At 41.4% G+C, this 21,155-nt stretch overlaps 1 pseudogene; it reads right to left on the bottom strand.

Moving 5' to 3' along the window:
* Positions 1–3,312: 3,312 nt before the first annotated feature.
* LOC122913484 lies at positions 3,313–3,782 on the bottom strand (annotated as a pseudogene).
* Positions 3,783–21,155: the final 17,373 nt, after the last annotated feature.

The following is a 21,155-nucleotide window of genomic DNA, read 5'->3' as shown; positions in this document are numbered from 1 at the left end:
TAGCAAGTGTAACATCGTGGCAGGGGATGTTGTTAGAGAGGCTGTGCTTTTGTTGGGGTGCGGTGCTATGGGAATTCTCTGTACTTTCCCCTCAATTTTGCTGTGAACCTAATACTGCCCTGAAGAATAAATTTTGTTTTAAAATATACAGGATAAAAGAACACCAATTGAAGACTTAGCCCAACAGATTTATTCAGTGTTTATTGTGCACAACACAATGGTCCAGGTATTGTGAGGGAAAGCAATAATTAACACATAGTTCTTAAATACCTTAGGATGAAGCTATAGAACTATACCAACTATAAAGCAGAATTTTTAAAGTTCTATATAAGACACAAACAATGATGAAGAGTGCCCGAGGAAAGGAATAACTTGCTCTGTTCCAATTAGGGAGAATCTTAGAATATTCGACTAAGGTGAAAGCGTATGAGTTGGGTCTTAAAAACACAAGTAAGAATTTGTCAGTCCAATTCAGTATTGGAAAGGCAACAGGAAAAGCACTCTAAGCAGAGGTAATAACACAAACAAAGCCATGGAGGCATGAGACAATATATATTGTTTGTAAGGAATGGTGGCTACCAGTGGGGCTGCAGTGTAAGAGTATGTAAAGGGATACGGTGGGAAGTAAAATTGGGAAGGAAAGGTGAGATAAAAGAGTACGTTATCTTGTGTACTCCATGCTGAGTGGTTTATGTTAAGGTACAGAGGAAGTTGGCACAGGTCGGCAAACTCAGTCACTGATAGATGGGATCCGTTGTCCTTTAGCTAGGGCAGAAGTCAAGAGGCATAGGGCTCAGTCCAAGGGTCTGGGCCAGTATTCAGGAGGGATGGGATCTGGCAAGGCTTCCCAAGAAAGAATCATGGCTGGGGTTGTGCCAACAGCCAGCTAAAAACATCTACTGCCTTTTGGCTCAGAGCACCTCAGCCCATCTCTGGCTGGCCAGACCATCTATAATTAAAAGTCAGACTTGGGAATGTATTAAATGGGTGAAGAGGCTTAAATGCAAAAAACTCCAGTTATAAAACAAATAAGTCATGGCAACCATAGTTATCCTTGTACTGCATATTTGAAAGTTGCTAAGAGAATGAGGAAAAAAAAACTTCCGTGACTGCGTGTGGTAACTGATGTTAACTATACTTGTTGTGGTGATCATTTCACCATATATACAAATACCAAATCATTAGGTCGTATACCTAAAACTAATATAATGTTGTATGTCAGTTATACCTTAATAAAATAAAAATCAAACTGACTGGGTGGTTCAATCAGTTGGGCATCCCACTCTTGATTTTGGGTCAGGTCATGATCCCAGAGTCATGGGATTAAGCCCCCATGTCCCCTGAGTCAGGCTCCATGCTCAGCACAGAGTCTGCTTTTCCCTCTCCCTCTGCTCCTCCCCCTGCACACACTCTCTCTCTCTTCCTAAAATAAATAAATAAAATCTTTTTTTAAAAAATCAGGCTTTCCCAAGCTTGGTGTCTTCTTTTAGGGTCAGCTTCTCTAGCTATACAGAGGAAATTTCAGGGGATCTCTGGTGAGTCTCTTTCCTTTCCTTCTCCTTATTGCCCTATTCTAGGTGTTGAGTAAGGGACCTGTTGCTTGATTTAACTCTTTCTGACCATCTATAATGCAACCAAGGAGTTTGTACTTTGTAATTTGAATTTTCCTGACTCTGCTCATCTAAAGTCCTGACCTTAAATTACTACCTTCCTTTTTCCTCTAATATTCCACTCATGTTCCTGGCTGATTTCCAGTTGTTCCAAAACTTATTGGTTTAATGGCTTGGCTCTGCATTTCAACCTTACTCTGAACCTCAGCTTCAGAAGCCAAAAATAAGGGCTTGTACCTAATACGGACTGAGCTCATTGTTCCTAAGCTGCTTATAATCTAATCAGGGATGCATGATTAATAAACATTAAGCAAAATGCAAGATTGGATAGAATTAAACTATAAAATACATTCATTGGTAAAAAGAAAAAAAGGCAGAAAAAGCATAGCAAGAAGGATACTAAAGTCAGAACACCTGGCTTCTAGTTTTAGCTGCCACTGACTGATTGCAGAACTGGCCAAGTCTCTGAACCTCAACCATAAAATTAGGAGATTGTTCTGTATGATTTCTAAGAGAACTTAGAACTTTGTGACTAAGTGCTGTGTGGGTAGAGAAAGGGAGAGATTTGTTTGGATGACATTTGTTGGGTAAGTCTTCCAGAAAGAAAAAAAAATGGAATTGAATATGAGCCTTAAGGATGGGTGGGATTTTTTTTTTAAGATTTTATTTATCTGTTTTAGAGAGAGAATGATAGAGAGTGGGTATGGGGAGAGGAGCAGAGGGAGAGGGACAAGAAGGATCTGCTCAGTGTGGAGCCTGGTAAGGGGCTTGATTCAGGCTTGATGAGGAGTTTAATCTTACCCTGAGATTATGACCTGAGCTGAAATCAAGGGTCAGACACTAAACCAACTGAGTCACCCAGGAGCCCCAGGGTGGATGGGATTTTTGACTGGGAAGATGCAAGTTAGAATACTTGCCCAATTGGCAGTAAAATCTTTAGCCGAGTAGTGAGGTAAGACTCAGCAGAGTGATTTACACAGCACAGCAAAGAAATTGGCCTGAGCACAAGAGCTGGGAAGCATTGGGAGAGGCCTGGATGAGTGCACTGCAGAGCATGTTGGACACCAGACTAAAGGGTTGAAGAGGGTCCTTGAAGAGTGTCTGGAATGGACTGCTGGGTGGATACTGCTGGAGGAGAAGTGAGGTTGTGACCATGGTTCAGGTGCAAGTTAAGTAAGTTCAGAGCAAGGTAGCTAAGGTGTGAGTGAAGGGAAAGTGGTAAATGTGAGGGGCATTTTGAAGAAGATATTGAATAACAAGGAAAAAGACAAGGAAGCAAGCTAAGTTCACCTTCAAGGATGGATGGGTTTTTCTCTGGAGGACAGTTGGTTTGTTGGGGAGTTTCATGGTTTCATTTTTAGACATGAACATGTCTGAATAGTTTAAGTGGTTGTCCTCTAAGAAGAGCATGTCTCTGTAGGCAGCTAGAAATGAGAATATGATTCTCAGGGCTAGACACATAGAGCTCTTAAATGATTCATATCAAGGCAGTTGTTGAAACCATAAAAGTGGATGCTTGTGTATGAAGGAGAAAATTACAAAAAGAAAAATGTATAGGTAAATTATTGGAAGGAAAAAAAGGAATTATGTCTTGCATTATATTATTTCCATCTCTTGTAGTACCTGTTCAACTTGTCCCACAAATCTTTTTTTTTTTTAATCATAAAAAAACTGTATTTAGATTTAGCCAGCTGGACTCAGTTTAGATGATCCCAATTTTGTTGGCAACATCCAAAGCATCATAGTCAGGGGCCAGCCGAACATATGCCTTCTTCTCTCCATCAGGCCTGATTAAGGTGTTGACCTTGGCTACATCAATGTCATAGAGCTTCTTCACAGCCTGTTTGATCTGGTGCTTGTTGGCCTTGACATCCACAATGAACACAAGAGTGTTGTTGTATTCTATTTTCTTCATGGCTGACTCAGTAGTCAGGGGGAACTTGATGATGGCATAGTGGTCACGCTTGTTTCTCCTGGGAGCGCTCTTTTGAGGGTATTTGGGCTGCCTTCGGAGAGCAGAGTCTTGGGTCATCGGAATGTAGGTGATGTGCAGATCTTTTTTATTTTGTGACTGTGGACGCCTTTCAGCACCGCTTTCTTGGCTTTCAAAGCCTTTGCTTTGGCTTCAGCTTTGGGAGGGGCAGGGTCTTCCTTCTTAGCTTTCGGCACCATCTTCGTAAAAGGGAAAGCCCACAAATCTTTCTTTACAAAAATATTAGGAATCTTTTCATTTATGGATAATTGCATTAGGAAAGATAGCTTAGCTTAGACTTAAATCCCAAATCTCAGTGGGTAAGAAGTAATTCTCGTTCATTCTAGCCTGTTTGTCCCTCCCACTCGCATTTTATTAGCCAAAGAAAGCCACGTAGTCACATCAGTCTTAAAAGAGGTGGGAAGTTCAGTACTCTCTTGTGCATTAATGGAGAGTGGGAATTGTTGTGAATAGTTCTAACAATAACCGTAATAACATTTGATCTTAGACATTTTTCTATAACTGGGGCTTTGTCACCCTTTTATCTGTATCATAAGTAAAATGTTCCTGGTACAAACATTTTATAAGCAGTGATACCATAGCAAAGTTCCTGTGTGAAATATTCTATTTCTTGTGTTTTCTCCTTGTTTTGACACCAAGCCTTCCTTTGGGTCCATGGTTGGCTCTCTTCTTTCCTTCCCCAATTTTGGAACTAAAGAAACTCAGGAAGATACTACACCCATGATCTTTACCCCTCTTTCTCCTGCCTTTGGTTCCACTTCTCTTCCTCCTTTTACAAGAATAAATTCCTTCCCTCTAGGTCCTGCCACACTTCCTTCTTCTACTTTCTCACTTCCTTATCACTCAGAGCTTAAGGCCATTGCAGGGCAAAATAACCAGCTGACATGTAATTGTTATTACTCAATCTACTCTCTATTCTGTCCAACATTCATTAGCTGGTTATCCTGATTTGCACAGACTGTTTTCATCCCATAAGTTGTTGACTTGATCATTCTAATCAGAATTAACTTTTGTTTCCATCAGAATCCCATAGAATGTTGTTTGAACCTCTAATATGATTATCACAGTGTTCCCTGCCTCAGGGTTCTATATGGTTCCTCCCTAAATCATGACATCCTTATAGATTAAGCTGTAATTTGCATGTAATAGATACTCAATAATTGTTGAGCACTGATGATTCTCATATGTGACCAAATTGACCTTTAGTTTTGGAAACATTTGGATATATCTTGATTCAGCAATTCACACTTATTAGGGTCTTGCTCATAGTTAGAAAAAAAATTCTGAGATGGAAAATAAAATTACTTGTTCCAGAAACTGCTGAAGAAGTTTAGTACAACTGAAACCTAACACACAAGGTGAAGGATGGCAAGAGAAAATCTAGAAAGACGAGCAGGTGTCAGATCTAAAGGGGCTTTGTGTGTTAAACTAAGGAATTTTAACTGCAAAGCTATGAATCGTGTCCCAAGTCCTCTCCAAGGCAAGTGGGAGCTAGAGTGCTCCTCGGGGATTGTAGTTCCAGAAACTAGGTCTGGTTATGGGTAGGGTGAGACTTCTCCTTAAGCTGCAGAGAAGGGAACTGAGAGGATTTCAAGTAGAGACCCAGAGACCAAACCAGGATTTACTCAAAGCTGAGAAGAAAAACCAGCAATAATTAATATGAAACATTAACTGAAGGGAGTAGGACAGCAAAGAAGTCAAAGCAGAGGGCCAGAGGGACCACCTAGTGTGGATTCTTAAAGCTTTCTCTTCCCTTTCTGGGCTCTTTCAGCCTGTTCCCTGGGCAGGAGAGGAAAATTCTAAACCAGTTTGGACCCAAGGCCCTCCAAGGAATTTAAGCAAAGAATGATGGGGACTGCCACTGTCTTACTTACTAGAGCACACAGCATCTTGTTGTGTCCTTTGAGCCCTGCCCCCCATGTATCTGGCCCACAGTAAGTACAGAGTGAGACCTCAGTAAACATTTAGTGAGCAATATGGACTTGCTGCTAATTGTTAAGCATGAAAATGCTTTTGTTTAGTCTATTTATATGTTGTGTGAGTATAACGCCACAAGAAAACTGATTTCACACATTCCCACAAGAATTCTTTTATTTTAATAAATACCAACTAAAATCATATTACTTACCAGTCATTCAAATGTAAACTAACCTTTTCTTCAGCAGTATCTCAGGTATGCAAACGTAAATCCTATGCATTAAGAAATAAAATAGAAAAGAAACTACCCCAAAAGAAGAACCAAATGAAATATAAGAACAAGTAGTCTATATAAATATAACACAAGTAGTCTAGCAGTAATGTGTGGTAGAGGTCTCCATAACAATAGTCATCCAGAAACAGTGGCTGAGATGATTATAAAACATAAGTTTAAATAGTACCATGCTGCTCATAAATCTTGACTGTATATGTGTGTGAGCTGCTGATCATAACTCAGGTTGGGTGGCTAGAAGTAATGATGGCAATGGCAAAAGCTAGAAAATCTCCTGAGAAGAAGCCTCACTATTTGCCTTCCATTCTAAAGCTGGGGGGGGGGGGGGAAACAGGTAAGCTTTGGGCCCAGTCCATCAGGAGAGAGGGCTTTAAATAAAACAGTTGAAGGGTGTGACCAGCCTGTACACATGTCACAATGGTGCCATCATGGGACAAGTCCATGTAACATAAAAATCAGGGGAGGAAATACTCCAAGTGAAGATAAAACTGGCAAGAGCTGCAGAGGGTTACCCTTTCTCTACCCTCCCCATTCACCCCCACTCCAGCCCCGCAGCACAGGTATCAAATATATCTTGCAAATGTGCATATGTAACATTTGAATGGAGTTCTAGCCCAAGTTAAGTCAACAGACATTTAAAACTGTACTTTGATTTCAATTATTATTGAAAGTATTTCAATTTTCTGGCTCAAATTTCAGGATGATTCCATCATACTTAGCACCACCAGAGAACAGAAGGCAGCATTCTTTCTCTGCAAAGAGATCCCTTGGGGTGCAATAAAAAGTAAGTGTTTGGTCTTTGTCCCTTGCTCCTAAGTCCTTGGATAGGATTGTCTTTTGTATGCTAAGGAGATGACTGATGACTGGGGCCTCATAGCTTCAGAATGGTGGGGTGGTGGCGGTTGGCTAGAAAGACCAAACCTGGCAACCCCCAATCTCCAGGCAGGGGAGACTAGGAGCTAAAGATTGAGTTCAATCACTAATGGCCAATGATATCATCAGTCATTCCTATGCAATGAAACCTCCATAAAAACCCGTTAAAGATGAGGTTTGGATAGCTTTCAAGTTGGCGAACACATGGAGGTATGGGGAGGGTGGTACACCCCCACTCCACGAGGACAGAAGCTCCTACAACTCAGGGTGCTTCCAGACTTTGCTCTGTGTACCTGTGCAGCTGGCTGTTCATTCGTATCCTTTATAATAAACTAGTAGACACAAATGAAGGGACTTCTAGAGTTCTGTGAGCTGTTCTAGCACATTTTTGAACCTAAGAAGAGCACAGTGGGAATCCGCAATTTATACCTGCTCGTTCAGAAGCACATACAGGGGCGGCTTGGGACTTGCAATTGGCATCTGAAAATAAGCAGTCTTGGAGGATTGAGCCCTTAAACCTATGAAGTCTAACTTCAGGTAGTTAGTGTTAGAACTGAATTGTGCCACACCCAGTTGGTGTCCAAAGAATCAGAGAATTGGTGTGAGGGAAAAACAAACTAACAAACATACATTTGGTATCAAAAGTGTTGTGAGTCAAAACAGCTCACCCCTGATTAAATATATATTTTTAATCTTATTGTTTTATCTATTTGTTGAAAAATTAGTATTTAGCAAAATCTCATAGGTTCTCTGACTCTGTGTGTGCATGTGTCCCAACTGTGCCATCAGGTGAGGTTTTGAATAATGAGTTTGGTAAGTATAGAGGTGAATCTGAGATTTTTTTCTCCTCAAACTTTTCAGGTCTAGATTTAATGTTGCTCTGTTCTTTCTCCTCCGTATTCCTTACTTCCTTCAAGTAAACTTCAAGCTCATCCATCACTTTTGGAAGCCGATATCAATGCCACCCTGATATCAATGCCGTCCTCTTCAGTCACCTCTCTGCTTGGTTCTGCAGAAACTCCATTTTCTAACACATTCTGTAAGGCAGAAGAGTCAAGAACTGTTTCAAGCCTCAAAGACATGGTAGGATTTACCATGTGATTTTAGGTCATCACTGAGACCAGAGGCTATGCAGAAGATAGATTTGGGGAAGGAGGCTAGAGGTGTCATGCATGAAATCACAGGTTCTGGAGTCGGCTAGACCTGAGCCCAAATCCAGTTTCTAACACTTACTGACCCTATAACTTTCAACAACCTACTTATGCTCTCCAAAGCTGCATTTCTTCATGAAGGGCTATAATAATGGTTTTCAATTAAGTCGTAAAGTGCTTAATGTAAACACTGGCGCATAGTAAGCACTCACAAATGGTAAAGCATTAAGTTTAAATGCTGTGTTGTTATGTGAGTGTTTTTCAGTTGGGTCTTAGCTAGATTTTTAAACTCTTTCTTGGGGTGCCTGGGTGGCTCAGTGGGTTAAAGCCTCTGCCTTTGGCTCAGGTCATGATCTCAGGGTCCTGGGATCAAGCCCTACATCAGGCTCTCTGCTCAGCGGGGAACGTGCTTCCCCCTCTCTCTCTGCCTGCCTTTCTGTCTTTCTGCCTGCTTGTGATCTCTCTATGTCAAATAAATAAATAAAAATTCTTAAGGAAAAAAAAAAGTCTGTCTTGTCAGCATCTCTTATTTCCCATTAAGGGTACCTGATACAATGTCTATTCCACAGTAGGTTATTCAAAATGTGATCCCATTCCAGCTGTGCAGCAATCTTATGTCAAAGGAATGTAGACTAGGCCACGCTGGGCTTTGATACCCACTTCTTCTTTTAGTATCTTTCACTCTAGGCTTCCCCTTCTGGGCTCATACCTCATTCAATGCCAGGGACTCTCAGCACTCCTGACCTGCCCTGCCCTGCCCTAGAACATGTCCTTCATTAAACATATACACTTCAGCTCTCTCTGCTTTCTAATTCTTTCAGTAAATTCAAGAAACTCTTACTGAGTGCTTACAACATGCTACTGTTAGGGTCCGTGATCAGAGGAGCGAGACTGATACAAAGTGAAGGTCAAGCAAAGCTTTATTTTGCGCCAAGCATCGAGAATCCAACCGACGGGTCGGAGCCGCCTCTTACAGAGAGAGCGACCCCTCCCAGCCTCACAGACTAACTTTTATAGGGCAAAGGCCATGTGATTGAGCCTGGCCACACACAGGTGGCCAATGAGATTGTAACACACAGAGAAAGTTCCATAGTCATACTAGGTCCCACACGGCTGGCCAATTGAATTACAATTCACCCTATAGTAGATATTTGAACTAGCCTATCACCTTGGTCAGAATGGGTGCCCAAAAGGTGACCAAAAGGCAGGGCCCACAGTCTTTAGCAGTTAGGGAGATAGTATGTGCGCTTTACTGATTGGATGTCTCCACCTGGCCTGACTTGTCCTTGTATCCTGGGCTCTGTTATCAGGGACTGGTCGACCATATTTTACTGGTTTCCTGGACTTGCCTTTAAGTAAGTTCCCCTGTGTGGGGGGCAGGGTCAGTTTAAGTTTTACTGCATAAACGACAAAATCACTGTTTAACCAAGCTGAAATCGCTGGCTAAGAAGGCCCTTACACTACGAGGCAGGGAAACAAAATGAAAGTGGTACAGTCTTTATACTCCGGTAATTCATATTGTGCTTATGATGTGATAGTTCACTGGTTCTCAGCCTCAGAATTAGAACCATTTTAAGTTTTAGAAACTTCAAATGCTTATGTCCCACCTAATTTAATAAATCTGGGTGGGACTCAGATATATAGAATTTGTAAATCTTCCTCAAGAATATTACTGAATCACCAGAATAAAGAAGACCCACAGGATGTAAGAATTGAAAGGTGCTAAGAATCTGGAAGTGTTGGGTGAACATCATATTGGAGGTTTAAATGCTGAAGGATGAGGAGTTTTCCAGGGGGAGAAAAGAACTCCAGGAAAAGGAAAAGCATAATGCCTAACCCTAAGGCATTTGAATTTATTAGTATCGTTTTTACTGATACCCTCATGGAACAGGGTTACAAGACTCATGTATTAAATGACTAATATCTGTGCATATGAACTATCAATTTCTGGGGAGAAATGCCCTACTCTGGGTCATATGTGCTCTCCTTCTCTCCCCTCCCACTGGTTTTCAGCTCCCCTCCTTTCTCAGGGTTGGAATGTCCCAACATGAGGCCTATCATTGTTCCAGCTCAACCCTCTCTTCACTTAATCATCAAACACTTTCTCCATCTTACTCAGAAAATAGCTGAGGCCCTTTGAGGGCAGCAAGAGCACAGTTCACAGTGGAGGAAATGCCCAGAGCAGGGGTGAGAACTGGGTGAAGGCCTCCTTGTCACCACAGTGTTTCTCCCTTTCCTCTTCCTTGAGGCTTCTCCTATATGTGGCTGGGGAAATCCAGCCCAGTCATCTCTGAAGACTTTTGAATTAAGCTTTATCTTCCACTATGTTTGCTCTTGGTGAAGAGAGTTGGCTGAAACAATGGTCCCCACCCACTACCAACACTCATATAGATGTTCATCTACTCAAGGTCTCCGAAATGTTCTAGCCTCTCAGAGAAAAATATACCATCTCTGTAAGCCCCCCAATTAGTCAGAATGACAGACTCAGCCCTTAGAAGGGTTTTTCCGTGAAACACTTAATGTCTGGTATAGTCTTTCTGTAAGGTCTCCAGGCTAGTCACCAATCACCTATTAAAAATCCCATCAGCTTATTTCCCCTCCCACACACCCTGAGTATTCATGAGGAGACAGGCAGGTGTGGCTCAACCCCTTACCAGGTCACTTAAAACAGGTTTATAGAAAAGATTAATTTGCAGAATACAATCAATAGCAGGTATTCAGTCAGCGGGATGGATTGTGAACACAGAAAATTCCTTGTGGCACTAAAGTCCCATCTTTTGAGTCCTTCCACTTCTCTCACACTGATGATGAGGTTAGGAATCTTTCTGCCAGGGCTCCTGTATATGGCCTCCTCCCCTGTCCTCTGATCCATTTGTGCCTCTGGCTCTGGCCTTGAACTTCCGCTGTGGGCTCCAGTCCTAGTTCTGCCATCTCAGACACATTCTCAGTTGACCATTCAGCAACTTAACTTCTTCTTGATCCAATGACTCTGGCTATCATGTGTCTCCCCCCTACCCCTAGGAGTGGAACGGGCTTTAGGGCTGGTGTCCTTAGAACAGTCAGTCTCCCCTTTCCGTTCTTCCTATTGACTCACAGCACTCCATCCCCACACAAAGATGACAGGTCTAGCAGGCTGAATAGTGGTGCCCAATTCACTGGAACCTACAGATGTTGCCTAATTTGGAAAAAGAATCTTTGTAGATGTGATTAAGTTAAGGATGAGGAGATTATCCTGGATTGTTGGTGGGCTCTAAATGCAATCACAAGGGTCTTCCTAAGAGAGAGGCAGGGAGAGATTTGATGGAGAGATCAAAGAAGGTGATACGAATTGGAACACAGAGATTTGAAGCTGCTGGCCTTGAAGATTAGGGTGATGCAGCCATAAAACAAGGAATGCTGAAAGTCTTAAAAGCTAGAAGAGCCTGGGGCACTTGAGTGACTCAGTCGTTGGGTGTCTGCCTTCGGCTTAGGTCATGATCCCAGGATCCCAGAATCGAGCCCCACATCCAGCTCTGCAAGGGGGTGGGGGGCTGCTTCTCCCTCTCCCACTCCCCTACTTGTATTCTCCCTCTTGCTGTGTGTCTCTTTGTCAAAAAAATAAATAAAATCTTTAAAAAAAAAAAAAAAGCTGGAAGAGGCAAGAGGCAGAGTGTCCCATAGAGCCCTCTTCTGGGAGAGTGGCCCTGCTCACATCTTGACTTCAGCCCAGTGATTTATGCCTCCTTTCAGACTTTCTGTATTTCATTTACAGATAAATACAGACAAAAGTTCAAAGAAACAATGACCTGATTTTTATTACATGCAAAGTAAAAAGTAAAATATTTCTGTATTATTTGAAACTTTATAGTGAGAATACATTTAGTTATTACTTATAGAACTTTAAAAAACAGATTTCCAGGATATAGACTAAAATATCAAAAGCAATTAATCAATGGATGATAGGATTCTCAATGACTGACTTCCTTCTGGGCAATTTTTTTCCATTTTCTAAGTTCACAACAGTGTACAGCTAATTAATACTTAAAAATTTAAAAAGTTGTAAAGAGGGACGCCTGGGTGGTTCAGTGGGTTAAGCCTCTGCCTTCGGCTCAGGTCATGATCTCAGGGTCCTGGGATCAAGCCCCGCATGGGGCTCTCTGCTTAGCAGGGAGCCTGCTTCCCCTTCTCTCTCTCTCTCTCTCTCTCTGCCTGCTTCTCTTCTACTTGTGATCTTTCTCTCTCTGTCGAATAATAAAATCTTTTTTTTTTAAAGATTTTATTTATTTATTTGACAGAGAGAGACCACAAGTAGGCAGAGAGGCAGGCAGAGAGAGAGAGAGAGAGAGGAGGAAGCAGGCTCCCTGCCGAGCAGAGAGCCCGATGTGGGACTCGATCCCAGGACCCTGAGATCATGACCTGAGCCGAAGGCAGCGGCTTAACCCACTGAGCCACCCAGGCGCCCCACGAATAATAAAATCTTAAAAAACAAAAAAGTTATAAAGAAAAAAATCTTGATGTAAATCATTTGCTGACATTGAAAAAGTTCACAAATACTCATTAGTCAGTAGAAAGAAAAAGCTACAATCAGTGTAAATATCATGGTGATTTTTATTTTAAAACATGCACATATATAGTCAGAAACAGTAAAAGTGCATACATCAAAACTATCTTTGATACAGTTATGGGTAATTTTTGTTTTACACTGTGTTTTTTGTGTCTTCAAATATTCCGCATTAGTTATGGATTTTATAATGAAATAAAATTGTCATTAAATCAGAAAGTTAGGAGTACATTAAATGATAGAATAAAAGATTTGTTGGGCCGGAACACATGGACCTTCATATAAGAATATCAGATGGCATGCTAGAATAATAATGTAACTCCTATAACTGGACCATGGAAGATGGTTTTAAAAATGCTTTCTGAATATATGAATAAAAACTAGTGTTAAAATTATACCTCTCTGACACACCCACAAGCTAGGGTAAGTCCTACACCCGTGTAGGCTGCCTGCTTTCCCATAGATTTGCACCTAAACACCACTGTGAAATGGTGAAACTAAGAATTTACAGTATTGTCATCTCTCTCCTGTAAGTCATTCACAGGCCTCCTTCACTCCTGTAGGTTAAACATCTCTCCAGGGTCCTAAATTCATGCCATCGCTCTTGGCGTTTCCAGCTTCTCACTCCTAAATTAAGTGGGACTCAGTCTGTCCACGAAGATAGCCTTCATTTTAGAGAAGGTGTGTGCCTCACAGTTGGCTTTGCATTTCTTCCAATTCCAGGCTTCTGCTGAGGAGACTGTTTTGGTCCCAGAAGTGAATCCTGGCCAAAAGCAGGTTCTCCCTCACCATGAAGGACAGAGCTATACCACGGGGCAGGTAGGTGCCTTTGCATTCTCAGCCTCTCAAGGACACCTTTTCTGGTGTCAGAAATAGCCCTCTGTCTCTGCCTATTGGTAATAAGTAGCTGAAGCATTGAGCAAGAACTCTCTCAGCAAGAATTCTGCCCATTGAGATCCTGCCTCCGAAGTCCCAGTGACCGGTGTGACGTATGTGACCACACCAGATGCACATCTTATTACAGTGGGAACAATCCGACCTGATCCTGAATCATGCATGGAGCTGTTACAGGTTTTTCACGACATATGTACAGAGGACACTGGGGCTTTCTGCCCGTTATCTTTATTGCCAGCTCACGCTTGCTCCAGATCCTATCGAGCTCAACGATGTGGACTCCCCAGTGATATTTTTGCCCTTCTGACTCAGAATGTCCCAGCAGACACCAAACACAAGGCAGAGAAGAGATGAAAAGATAAGTACATTATGAGATCTAAACAAAGCTAAGGATCCCCGGAGATGATTGATAGGGAAAATATTTTCTCAGCCCACTTCCATTTATGACTTTCTTCCTCCAACACAATCTCCCGCAGAAGTTTCTATAAAATCTCCATTTTGTTCTAGATTCACTTGAGTTCCTTTTTCTTGGGAATGAAGGACAGAAGCCTTGAGCACCCCCTAGAGGTAGGAGTGTGCTAGTAAGAGTCTCCTCAGCCTCGCTCTTGACTTCAGTCCACACAGTACAGCAACCTTAGTTAATTGCTTGCCATCTTCCATCCACTTCCAGCCTGCTTCTAGGTGACCTGTGTTTAGCCTGATCAGGGGACATCTGACTGCGGCTTCTATCCTCTCGCATTTCAGGGACTCTAATCTCTATAATAGGAAGTTCTCCTTGCTAGCGGCTTAAACAGCACAGTTTATGTTTCCATCTTGTCTCACATTTTCTCTTTTAATATAAGTACTTTGTTAGTCATATTCTACTTGACATCTCTCCCCCAAGTTTCCTTCCTCTTTAACCCTATTATTGCTCTTCATTTTACCTAGAATTCTTTTCCTTCCCTGGGTCCTCATCTCCTCGTGAAAATCGTTTCCATTCATTAAAAGCCCAAGTCCCAGGCCAGCTTCCCCACACCCAGCTCTGAAATCCTGTAGAACTTGTTTACAAAGCCTTCCTGTATTCTCCTTTGTATTTTAGTTATCTCTACATTGCTTATCTTATTCTATTCAACCAAATGCCTACCACAGTGTCAAGGTCTAGTGTGCAGTAGATGATCCGTTGCTAAATGTTGAATTATATTGTTGAAGGATGATTTCAAACAACCCATTTTCAAAGAACAGTGATAACCACACTGTTGAAAAAGAAAGAAGACAGAAAGAAGAGAAACAGGACTGGAAGAGAAAGGTCACGAGAATCTTAGCCTGCTGTGGAAAGAACACTGATGAAGGATCAGCAGCCTGGGCTCAAGTCTCACGTGACTGTTAATGACCTAAATGAGCACGAAACTACTCTCCAGAGAATCAAGGGAGTGGGTTCCATCTCAGGTTTGTCACCACGATGAAACTGTATGAGCATCTCCCCATCTAGGCTCCTGATAGCTGACTAAACAAGGTAGCATTGAGACTGCATGCAGAGCCCTAGCATCAGATGTGTGCTAAGACCTGTTGATGCCTCCTTTCGTCACACAAAATGGAAACATTCTCAATTTTAAGAAAGGTTTGCCTTCTTTATTCATTGAAAATGGGCACACAGAGGAATATTTGCCTGGTGATGTAACAATAGAGAACTATACAACTTGTTTAATCAAAAATACTACAGAGGGGCGCCTGGGTTGCTCAGTCGTTAAGGGGCTGCCTTCAGCTCAGGCCATGATTGCAGGGTCCTGGGATAGAGCCCAGAATCGGGCTCCCTGCTGGGTGGGAAGCCTGCTTCTCCATCTCCCACACCCCCAGCTTGTGTTCCCTCTATCTCTCTCTCTCTCTCTCTGTCAAATAAATAAATCTTTAAAAAAAAAAAAAAAAGTACTGCAGAAACATTTGTTTTCCCCTCTAGATGTGTTCCTAATGGAAGTTTTCGGTGGCTGGTTCTCTCCATAGGCTGAACCTGTTTTCTTGACATTTTTTCCTCTAGCCCTTGCCATGTGCCATTTTAGGTAGAAGCTTCCAGTCTGGCAACTAAAAGGAAAAGAGCTATGCCAAAGAAACTCTTAGTCAACTACATCACGGTCTGGGAAGGTGGAAATCATCTGACAAAGATTGTTCTACATGGTAAGCAAGAAAGAAGGGTAACACTTGGAAGACGATTTAAAAAATGAGAAAGAATTTAAATAAGGTATGCCAGGAAAATACACAGATTCCAAGGAACTGAACTAAAGATTCTAGAACCTAGGACTGTTGCAGATGTTTAGATTAATACATGTAGCAACAACTCATTTACCAAGGATTTTAGAGAAATGAGGATTCTGCCTATGGGACTTTTAGAGTTCACTGACGTTTGATCTTTGTATTTTTAGAAAGTGGATTTAGTTTCACTATTTTATTATGATGTTTTCCTGACTTACTTAAGAGAGTTCCAAACTACCCTCAGTCCCTGCAAATATGTGTTCTTTTACCCCTCTATGACTTTGTGGGTACTCCCTTCTCCTGCCATCCCTTCTCCTCCTCACCCTTCAAAACCTATTTTAAATCTCCTGTGACTCCACTCAGCAAAGTAAGTTGCTCCCACTGCCATCCAATAGTCTTGGGTCTTAGCTCTATTAGTAATTTTTGCAATCCCTGAGGCCCTAGCTGGATAAATGATAGGTGCATCCAGTTGGAGGTCCTCCTGAGAAGTGAGAAGGAAACCGATTAGGAGACCAGTACTGTGCTCAATTATGAGAAGTTAGGGGCCTTTCTTTACTGAGTGTCTAATGCTGTTAACTGTTTTTTTAAAAAGAAGCCTATGAAATGTTTTCTTCTGATGCTGTTCTGGGTATATTCTGAGAGGCTCTTAATAGAAGCCAAATTGTTGGGATGGGGGGGAATCTAGAGGAGGAGGGTGCTGAAAGAGGAGGGAGAAGAAAAAGAATCCTCAGTCTCAGAAGACTTTGCAAGACGCAAGGTCTAAGTTTGCCCACTCCCACACCTTCACTTAGTTCTCCTCCTACAGGTCTTTAGATTCCAGCTTCCTTAGGAAAGCGTGTCATGCTTTTTCTGATGAGAACAATCAGAGCATCTTATACCTCTCACTTTCAGCATTTACCACAGTTGTAAATCTATACATATATATATATATATATATATATATGGTTCTTTGATAGATGTCTGTTTTTATCACTAGGCTCCTGAGAGTGGGGACTCATATCTGGTTTTGCTTCCCACTATTCCCTAGGTCCCAGCATAGGTCTGGCATATAACAGGGTTTTAATATATGTGGAGCAAGTGAATAATATTGCATGAAAGGCAACGGGGAAAAGGAATTGACATACAGATTTAAAGGGACCGTTTAAAGTAACTTAGCAGTTCCGCTAACGATCACCCTGATGTGATCAATCTAACAATCAAGGGCATGAGAGGTTTTGTCCTCCTGACATCACATATCCGATGTCTTTCCCAACACTACCTACCTCCGACACCAGCTGAGTGACCAACAATTCTGGTGCTATTTCCTTGGAGTTAATATCAAATCTCCTAAGTGAAAGGGCTCAGCCCAGGCGAGACTGCCTCCACTTCCAGGTGCCCATTACAAGCCCCAGACCACCTGTGCTTTGGATCCACCAGACATAAATGGAGGATTCCCATGACCCTCTCCTCAGGTTGGACGTTTTGCTAAAATGGCTCACAGGACTTAAAAAGGCATATTACTTACATTCACAGGTTTACTATTAAGGATACAAATGAACAGCCAGATGCAGAGGTACATAGCATGAGATCTGGAAAGGTCCCAAGTGCAGGAGCTTCTGTCCCTGTGTAGTTGGAATGTGCCATGCCCCTAACCCTTAGAGGTGTTCTCCAGCCTGGAAACTCTCTGGACCTTGTTGTTGATGGGTTTTTATGGAGGTTATATTACGTAGGCATGACTGACTAAATCACTGGGTGTTGGTGATTATACTTAATCTCCAGCCCCTTTCCCCTCTCAGGAGGTAGGGCTGAAATTTCCAAGCTACTAAACTAGGCTTGGTCTTTCTAGCTCCCCTTGCTAAAGCTATCTAGAGGCTCGCCAAGACTGGCCTCATTAAAAGAAACTCCTATCACTCTTATCCCAAGAAATTCCAAGGGTTTTAGGAGCTCTGTGGCAGGAGTGAACAAAACCAAAGATCCTTCTGTGATACCAAGGGTGGGAATGAATTTAAGGATGTAAATGTAGGGGTATATACAGTTAATAAGTAGACTGTAATGATGATATCAACCAAGGTTTCAAAGGTAATAATAAGTTATTAGGTTACCCTTGCATTTCATCTCAATTTATTTCCCACTAACTTCTTACATGGGCAAATTAATGACATCAGTATGTCTTCACTTAGTAATTATAGCAGTCCCCTCCCCACTTTATGTAAGCCCAATACCATTTTATTCTGAGTCATTTATTTGATAATCAGATGTTACAGATGCTCATGAGAATGTGTAGCTAAATTAAATATTCTGGTACTGTGTTTTCCCAGAAGAGAGAAGTGGATGCCTTTTAACAACTTTGGGCCCCACTTAAGACTTAAAGAGTTTAGACCTGCACTTTCTTTGTTTCTCCTATTCTCCAACACTTAGCATATAAAACACACACACACACACACACACACACACACACACACACAACTTTCCAGCACAAACTGTAAATAAATTGATCAGTTAAGGTAATAAATCAGAACAGGTCCATCTATATACCACCACTGACAAAATTATTGCTGACAGGGCAACAGAAAGCAAATCATATACAGTCTGTTGATGGAGAATTTTAATCACATTGATCCTTCCAGTATTTGTTACAAGCCTTCTACATGCCTAACACTAGGTATACAAGGAGACCTCTATGAGGAAGTGAAAAGAGGTCTATAGGATAGGAATAAAACTCAACACGTAATCTGCCCTCAAGAAGTTCCCAATCGTGTTTGAATAAAAGATCGCAGAACACATCTCACTCCTCCAATCTATAATTGGAGACTACGCTAAAAGAAGCATTCTACAGAAATGTGGGGGAAAGTGCAACCAAATCAGTTTGGGGGATGAGGGAAGTTTTCCTGGGAAGCTAAATTTTGAAGGATGAGCTAAGAGAAAAGGATGAATTAGGAAGAAGAGGGTATTTTAAGCAAAAGGAAACATATGTATGAAAAAGCTCACAACCTAATCAGTAAACTACAAGGAATTCACTGCAGGTCTTTAGGCAAATACTTTCTACTTATGAACATTCATGAATACAGAGCTCTGCATCCAAGCAAAGGCACATCAGCTCTTTCAGACATGCCCGAAGGAGTGGTCAGGTGAAGTAATTTCGGTCCTGGCCACATGATCGTTGAGTTATTCCTTAATCCATTTAATTATTCCATCGGGTTATTCTTTCATCCATTTAATTAATTCCTTAACTTGCAGGGTGGCAAATTCAAATACCTACCATGAGTACAGCTGGCTGGGGAGGGCCTGAGGTGAACTGGAGTGTGAGGTGTGAGGTGACCTGTGTCCAGCTATGGGGATGAGCAGCCCCAGGCACTGGTTGATTTTACTTTGCCAGAATATGGCCTCAATGCTGCTATGCCTTTGCTCTCTCCAGGCAAACCAGAGACCTCCTTCAATTTTGAAATGTTGAGAACTAATTCAAAGTTTTAAAATTATATGCGGGCCAAACTTGACCTTGACCTTCTGAGATGGTCATCTCCAATAGGCAGTATAATATGTAGATCTAAAGTTCAACAGAGTGGTACACACCAATAGCAGACATCAACATATATTTAATAGTTGAAGCTATGAGAAGAGAATAGGTCACCTGAGGGTTATGTATTCACTGATATAACAAAAACAAGGTATGGCAGAACTCTAAGAAACAGGAGCAGATATGTAATAGGTGGAGGAAAAGGAGCCAAGCAAAGAAGAAAAGGCCTTTCATGAACATTTGAAAATTAAATAAACTGGACAACAAGGATTCAAGTAATTTCGTCTTATTTGCAACTCATACAAGCTACTTAAGGCAGATGTTATCAGAGTTCCATAGTATCCGTAACTTAAGCTCATTTAGATGACTTAACCCAAGATTTCACAGTTTGTTTTTTTTTAAGATTTTTTAAAAATTTTATTTATTTGACAGACAGAGATCACAAGTAGTCAGAGCAGTAGGCAGAAAGAGAAGGGGAAAGCGGGTTCTCCGCTGAGCAGAGAGCATGATGCAGACCTGGATCCCAGGACCCTGAGATCATGACCTGAGCCAAAGGCAGAGGCTTAACCCACTGAGCCACCCAGGTGCCCGATTTCACAGTTTTTAAATAGCAGAAATAGGGTTTACACGCTAGTCTTCCCCAAATACTACAGATCTTCATTACGCCATGCTGGCTCCAAATTTCTTATGATTTGCTGACTATCAAAGCCAGGAAAACAGAAGTAGGAAAGAAATGATGCTAGTACAATCAGCCTCCCACAACTCTCCCTTTTCCCCTGCTTTTGATGCAGTAGGAAACACTGGCTCAGAGAAGTTAAAAAAAAAAAAAAAAAAAAACAAAAAAAACAAAAAACTTAAATTTAAGATTTAAATGAAATCTTTAAAAAAACCCTTGAAATTCCAGTCTTTATTAACACTTAATCTAAAACCCCAACCCCATCCTTTACTATTCACAGGCAAAGAAACATTAACTCTTTGCTTACATAAGGGTACAAGCACTCGGGACTTTCATAGTAAAGGCATCAGATGGTGCACTTGGGTGGCTCAGTGGGTTAAGCCTCTGCCTGTATCTACTCAGGTTATGACCCTGGGGTCTGGGATTGAGCCCCACATTGGACCCTCTGCTCAGTAGGGAGTCTGCTTTTCCCTCTCCCTCTGCTGCTCCCTCTGCTTATGCTCTCTTGCACGCACACTGTCTCTAATAAATAAATGAAATCTTAAAAAAAAAAAGATATCAGAAACGATATATTATCTTTTCTGTACTAAAATCATTAGAGAGAAAACTATGGGACATCTTAAGGCCTTGCTCTACCCCACAGAATCTTCTTTCTTTATGCAAATGTACTGGCTGTGACGGAGATTCCATGTGGTTCTCAGGAGCGTGGCATAAATGAGTGTTAGAGATAAGTACATACTGACAAAACATTTCTTATAGTGGATGTTGGCAGAACATTATTATTAGGGGTCTGTAAAAGCTTGGAAAATTTTTTGCTGTAATCCATCTTGTGATAATGAAAACTGTTTTACTGGAATTTGACCTGAAAGAACAGAACTTGGTCACCAAGTTTCAACCGCAATCTCGTTGAAATAGTACATTTCTCCTGCCGATATGAACAGGGATTTTTAAAAAAACTTTGATAATAAAACCAAGTTATACAAGTGTGTTACAATCAAATAGATTTCAAATGCGGGTTTAAGCATGATTATTTCAAGATTTCTTTACTTAGGTAGATTAGTGGGCCTGGGCAAGAGATCTCTACCCAGAAGCTCCAACCTGTCAAAATGGTTTCATTTAGTCCAATTCTATTCTCACAGCAGGTAAAGTCTTAATCCCTGTAATAACTTCTGGAGCTTACCTTCTTGAAAGGCCCTAAAAAAGTCAATTAAATTAAGGTAGTAAACAGAAAATAGAATTGATTTCATTCATTCAGAAAATATTGAGTATGAAGGCACGGAGGATATCAGGATGAATCAGAAGTGTATTCTGCCCACAAATCATCCAGCCCAGGGTGGGGGTATGGCACTGCTAATTAACTGGGTTAGGGCTAACATCACTGTTGAGAACTTGAAGTACATGTATTTTGTGTTGTTGATCCATGGACTTTGAGGTATAGACCAAGAAACAGGTGGCATATGCAAAGTTAGTGTTTGTTTTTTTTTTTTTCAAAG

This window comes from Neovison vison, chromosome 7, assembly GCF_020171115.1.
Source record: "Neovison vison isolate M4711 chromosome 7, ASM_NN_V1, whole genome shotgun sequence".
NCBI classification, from domain to species: Eukaryota; Metazoa; Chordata; class Mammalia; order Carnivora; family Mustelidae; genus Neogale; species Neogale vison.
Note: the sequence above shows the minus strand (reverse complement) of the source record. Positions and strands in the feature narration are given on the sequence as shown.